The sequence below is a fragment of the Sorex fumeus genome, unplaced genomic scaffold, assembly GCF_029834395.1.
Source record: "Sorex fumeus unplaced genomic scaffold, SorFum_2.1 ptg000024l, whole genome shotgun sequence".
NCBI classification, from domain to species: domain Eukaryota; kingdom Metazoa; phylum Chordata; class Mammalia; order Eulipotyphla; family Soricidae; genus Sorex; species Sorex fumeus.
Window position 1 is genome coordinate 55,408,765 of NW_026606081.1, and position 6,561 is coordinate 55,415,325.

Consider the following 6,561-nt stretch of genomic DNA (forward strand, 5'->3'; position numbering starts at 1 on the left):
CCCTCCATTTTCCGCCATCACCCTAAATCTTGTGCATTTTCATGACCTGCTTATGGGCCTGGATGCTGGAGGACTGTGGGGGAATCAAGTCCCAGCTGTATCCCCAGCTGTATCCAGCTGAGGGTGGCTCTGCTACCCCCAGGACTGCCCTGCCGCCCCCTCCCTGCCCTACAGCTGGGCTGGGTTGGGCTCTGGTCTCCATCAAGACAGTTTAGGGGTTCCTCTGGGCTCAGGAAACCCTCCTCTCCGGGCCCTGCTCCTTCCCACTCCTGCCAGCCTGGCCCTTTCTGAACTGCAGGCTTCCAGCAGCCCCCTCAGATAAGGAACTTGGGGACTGGCGGTTCCCCGACCCCCGCAGAGCAAAAGCCCAGGCAGCTGTGAAGGGAACGGGCTCCGGAGGCTCATCTGCTTCTGAGTCAGCGGGATCTTCCGAGGCATCTGTCAGCCTGACACTTGGTTTGGGAAATAAGTCAGTGGCAAGTGTCGCACAGATAGGACCAGGAGTGAGGCTCGGGCCGCCCCGTGGAGGCCCCTATCTGGTCTATGGGCAGTGTCCCCAGCCCAACAGGGCCCCGCAACCTGAAACTCAGGACCCAGCCAGCAGGTCCCCGAGAGGCTTCCAGGTAACAAATGGGTTTCCAGTGACTCAGGAAAACAAACACCTAAACAGAGGCCACCCTGGAGGAAGTGTCACTGGGCTATGCAGAGCTGAGGGGCCACACAGTGGACTGGCTTCTCCCCGGACCCCACAAAGCACGAGTGTGACATGAATGATCAGACAATCCATCCCTCCCGGGAGGCAGCTCCTGCCTATTCTTCCTTGCCCAGTCACATCCCACAGGTCATGCGGGACAGGGAGAGGTATGACAACTGGCCTGGGCTGGGAGGTGCTAGGGTACCTGTGCCTGTACCTGCCCACAGCCCCGCTTCGTGTCCTGCTGGAATTTTCTAGGGCAGCTGCAACTCCACCACAGGGAACCCGAAGCCTGGCTGCAGGCAGCTGCACATGCGATGTGACAGTATGGCATGGGGTGTCCGCTACCCAGTAGAGCCTACACCGTGTGTACTGCCAGGGGCAGGCCCCTCAGGGCCTCAGCAGCTGCATTTTCCTGAAAACTTGGTGGATAAGATCGTCACCCCTTGGGAGGCTGAGCCAGGCTTCTGACCTCATCCCCACAGCCACCCTGCTGGAGGGAAGCAAGGGGCCCTTTTCTGGAAATGCTCTTGTTCCCTGCTTAGGTGAGGGCAGGGCATCCGACCCAATGTTTGTTTGTTTGGGTTTTTTTTTGCTTTTTGGGTCACACCCGGCGATGCTCAAGGGTTCCTCCTGGCTCTGCACTCAGGAGTTACTCCTGGTGGTGCTCGGGGGACCATATGGGATGCTGGGAATCGAACCCGGGTCGGCCGCATGCAAGGCAAACGTCCTACCCACTGTGCTATTGCTCCAGCCCCCCGACCCAATGTTTTGCACACAGGCGGATCTTGATTGGCCAGAGCTGGGCCAGCGCACAAATGTTCATTGGAGGAAGGCCCTAGAGAGCAGGAGAGAGTCCTGCCATCCTCTTGCTCCCAGCAGCCTGGCTCCTGTCTTCCAGGCTGAGTAAGGGGCCTTTTGCTTTACAGAACCTCTGACCCACCACAGCCACAATAACGGTCGGCCAGAGATCCGCTGTGATTTTCCAAACTTCATTGAGCCCAGAGGCACCATTCAGCACAGGCCTATGACTCGTGTGTCATGCAGAAATCACAAACAGGACCCGAAAAGCCAGTGGGGAAGTGGCCAGCAGGGTCAGCAAAGTGTGCCAGGAGAGCAGAGACAGAGCTGGGCCATGTGCTGTCCACTTCTCTTCAGGGGAAATGAGCCCCCCCCCCCCCCGCCCCGTGTACCCTGAGCAGCTCCCGGGAGGTGACCCGTGGTTGCACCGTTCCCTCCCTTGCTGGCCGCCTAAAGCTTGGCACAGACCTCTGCCAGCATTCCTGGAAATGGGGCCTTTGTCCAACTCCATCTAAAAATGCGCCCATGGTTTGGACATCTGAGCAGCGTCAAGGGGCCCTGGACCCACAGTGAGGTTTCCCAAGGACCCTGTGTCAGGCGGAGAAGGCTCTGGGGAACAAGAAGTGCACCCCTACCCCCCTTCAGAGCTGTAGCAGGCTCCACCGGATGGAGAAATCCTGCCTTTGAAGGGACCTCCAGACCTGGAACCCCCATTTCAGGACCCAAAGCCATTTCAGCCCACGGGATGACAGATGCATTCCTCTTTCCTGACAGCCTCCCTTTCCAGAACCTTCCTGTAGGCAGGGGAAACTTGATGAGATTTAGCTCCAGGGCACATCCCAGGATCTCCCACCCAAGACCCCATTTATGACCGGGTCCCTGCCATCTCCCTGAGATGGGACAGAAGCTAGTGAAGACCTGAGCTGCGAGGCAAGAACAGAGACAGGCAGAGACCGTGGAACTTTCCCCAGAAGTTCTGGCTACAGTGACCTTTGGCAGCCCGGAGAAACATCTCCTATTCATCTCCTCTTAGAATTCCTTCCTAACTTAGACTCCGCTTGCCTTCCCGCCCTGCTCCAGGCTGAGCGTCCCAGGCTCCCCGGGGACCGCGCGGCTCGCAGGGGATAATTTGCCCCAGCACCTCGGGTTGCAGCACCCTCTCCCCGCACCGCCCCCCTCCCCGTTTGCAGCTGCGCGGGGACCAGAGCTTAACCCGGAGAGCCCCGCTGCTCCCGTGGATCTTACCTGGCCCCGGAGGCGTCGGGTCAGGGGCCCGATCCCTGCCGGGCGCTTCTCTGCACGGGGCCAACCGGCGCGGCCTTTGCGGGGCTCCCGCCCGGCCCGAGTGCGGGAGGCCCCGCTGCAGCTGAGTCAGCGCCCCGGCAGAGGCGGCGACCGAGGGGGGCTGTGAGCTGAGCCGCAGCCGCCCGGGCATTTTAAAGGCGAAACCCTGGATGCGGTTCAAGCGGGAAGGCGGGGCGCGCGGCACGGACGGCCCCCGCCGGGGGCGCAGGCCCGTCTGGGGGCCCCTCGCCCGCATCCCTCCTGGCGCCCCCGAAGGCGCCGCCCCGTCCTGCGGAAGCGCCGCCCCGCAGCCCGCAAGCCGCATCTTCTCCGCCAGACCCGAGCCCGCATAGCCGGGACAGTGGCCTCTGCCATGGAACCCGGGGGGATCCCGGCCAGGGCAGCCCCGCAGATCCTGACTGAGCTCCCGGGGGACGAGGACTCGCCCTGCTCCCGACCTGGGCTCAGGTGCGCGCTCGCAGGAGCCCGCGACGCGCGGGACGCGACTCCTGCAAAGTAAGGGAAGCCAGGGCGGGCGGGAGGGCCAGTGCAGACCACGCAGCTGGTCCGCATGCATGCCCAGGTCCGCTCGGACGGATAGGTGCGGGGCGGGCACGGAGTTGGGAGCGGCGCGGGGAGCGCGGTGCTGGTGGGGGTCCGGCCGGCCGGGTCCCCACGCCGCAGGGAGCCGCTGGGTGTCTGGGGAGGCCAAGAAGAAGCCCCGCAGGTTGCGCTTCCCGGGGCGCCGCAACGCTGGCAGGGGCTGGATGCGCGGTCCCCAGGCACGGACTCAGAGGCAGGAGAAACTCGGGGACGCTGAGCTGCCCGTTCCCGCGCCCTGCAGTGTGAATGGCTGCCTGCGAGTTCTCGCGTGAATGCAGGTTCTCATGTGAAAGCATGTTCCCACGGATTGGGGTGGGGGGGTGGGGGTTCCCGCGCGAACATAGGTTCCCGCGTGAACGTGAACGCAGGTTCCCATGTGAAAGCACATGCCCATGGTTGCTGGAGTTCCCGGGCGAACACGTGAAAGCAGGATCCCATGATTGTGGGAGTTCCTGCGGGAACACAGGTTCCTGCGTGAACACAGTTCCCATGTGAAAGCACGTTCCCATGATTGCGGGAGTTCCTGTGCGATCACAGGTTCCCACGTGAACACAGGTTCCCATGTGAAAGCATGTTCTGTTCCCATGATTGTGGGTGTTTTTTTTCCCGTTGTTTCTCAAGTTCTCGCATGAGCTCACTGACAGACGATGCAGGTGAAGCCGCAGGTGGCATTTGCAGGTCAGGTTGGAGCTTCTCCTCAGTTCATCCCTTCAGTTCTCAATAGGCTACTAGAGGGTCTGCTCTTGAGCTTGTGGTTGGGGGGAGACCCTTCCTGCCACCCGTTATTCTCACATGCGGATCATCCCCCACACCTTGGATGGAGAAGCCCCTTCGTGGCCCCAGTTAAGAGCTGCCCCTGAGCTGAGCCCAGGCAAGGCCCACCCCTGCCCACTCGGCCACCCCACTGCCCACATGGTTGTGGAGGCCACCTTCAGCCAGGCACCTCAGTCAGCTCAGGCCCAAGGGCCACACCTGACAGCCAGACCGGGAGGGGCTCAGAGGCCAGCATGTGCCCATCCTTGTGGCTACTGTCACTTGGATCCCACACTAGTGGTTCATTTGGTTTTTTGTTTTGGGTCACACTCTGTCTCTGCAATCTCAGAAGTCACTCCTGACTCTGTAGTCAGGAATCACTCCTGACGGTGCTCAAGGGCTCCTGTGGAATTGTGGGGATCAAACCTGGGCTGGCCACGTTCAAGGCAAACACCATCCCCACTGTACTATGGCCCCAGGCCCCATGTGACAGATTTTTCTCTGTGAAACAATACCAGTGTATTTGGGGCTTGGGATCCTCCTCCAGGCAGAGTCTATGCTTGGCCCTTGGAGCCCTTCCCAGCCCCCAGCAACTTGTCCGTCTGTGGAGACTGAAATCCACAGAAAGAGTCATTAGGTCTGCAGGGCAGGAGCTGTCACTGAGGGGCAGGCATTGCCCATGAGTACAGCATTGGGGGAAGCTTGGCAGGTGATCTTGAAGCCCCCTAAAGCTGTCACCCTTGTGGCACAAATCTGCTCCTTGGACCCGGTGGCCACCCCTGGAATCCAGAGTTCAGGCTGGGAAAGGTTGAGTGGTTCAGCCAGGAGCTGGCCAATGGCCAGGCCCTGTCTGGGACATGCCGTAGAACGCCCACTCACTGTTCTCACCCCAGTGCGTCTGATACTCTGAGGCTGAGGAGTGAGGCAGTTTCCCCCTGAACAGGGCCACACTCTTCTCTAGATGCCATATGACTGTCCCTTCTGGATACAGGGTGGTGTGGGTGGAGAGGAAGTCCCATCCATGTGTCCCATCCTGTAGGATGCTCAGTACTTGGACCCCCGTGCGTCAGGCAACAGGCGGGAGCATCTGGTTCCCTGCCTGCAGACCCCTCCTGAGGGGCAGAAGGGGTCCCAGCGGCGGCAGCCAAGCTCCCAAGAGGCTGTCTCAAGAAACATGGACTTGCTGACCTCCAGTTACCGTCTTTGCAGGAGTTAAAGGCCCAGCTCACAGTTCCTGCAGGCCACAGGGCCTGGACCCAGCTGGAGAGAGTCTGCACCCTGGTGGCACAAGGGGCCCTCTCCTATCCAGGCACAGAGATGAGGGGGAAACCTAAAGGTGAAAGCAGAGGAGACAGGCAGGAGCACCGCAGTAAGAAAGTAAGCACTGTCCCATGCGGGCCGTGCACACAAGTGTGCTTTTTTGCATGCACGTGTGTGCAGGCATCTTGTGGGCATGCGTGGCTGTGTATACATATAATGCACATACAGTGTATGGGGAAATGCCCCACTCGGGGAAGGGAGGTGAAGAGGGGGTTGGGGGGATTACAGACATGGATTGAGAGTGCTGTTGGAGGTCTTGTCTGTCCAGGGCTCCCGAGGAGGGGTGGTCTGCTAGGGGTAGTGCCCACCCAATAGATCTGTCTTGGATGTCTTGTGCTTTCCCGTTTTCGGTCCCGGCCTTCCTGTTGAGCCCAGTTCTCAGGCCAATGACTGTCCCCTGACCTCCTCGGTCCAGGGTGACCACAGTGTCCCCAAGGCCACCCGCGCTGCCCGGGACAGAATCTTACTTCTCTGGCTTTGTCTCCTGCCACCCGACTATTCTCACGGGTGCCCGACACGGCTGGGTGCCCGGCACGCTGGGGATTGTGCCAGCATGGTCGAGTTTGTCCAGCAGTCACATGAACAGCACGAGGGGCCCCTTCCACGGCTGCGGGGCCGGGGCGAGAGGCCACTGCTCGCCGCGTGCCCCCCAGGGCCACTTATTTCTTGCTCATTTTACTGCTCGCTGCTGCAGCGGGCGGGATGGGCATGAAGCACCTCTCGCCCGTGCTCACCTCGGGCAGGGTCCCTGCAGGTACCCCGCACAGATGCCAGCTCCCGGCTTGGGGGGTATGTGTGTGTGTGGGGGGGGGCACCCGCGGCGACAGTCCCGGACTCGGAGGGGGCCCTGGGCCGGGCCGGCCGGGCTGTCCGGGGCCGTCCAGGGCCGCGCCCCAAGGCCAAGTGCTCGGCGCGGCGCCCTTTGTTCCCGCGGAGTCTCCAGGCCCGCCGCCCCCGGAATACCAATGCGCTCCCCGCCCCCGGCCCGGGGCGTCCCCGCCCCCGCGGGCCAGCACCTGCGCGGCTGCCGGCCGGCCCGGGGGTCCGCGCCCGCTCCCCAAGTCTCGCGGTGCTGCGGCCGGCCGGGACCCCCGCCGCGTGACAAA

At 62.0% G+C, this 6,561-nt stretch overlaps 1 protein-coding gene across 1 annotated transcript in view; it reads right to left on the bottom strand.

The window, feature by feature from the left end:
* Positions 1 to 6,561, bottom strand: part of MTHFS (methenyltetrahydrofolate synthetase) — a 162,575-nt gene that overhangs the window by 67,354 nt on the left and 88,660 nt on the right. The window lies entirely within an intron of this gene.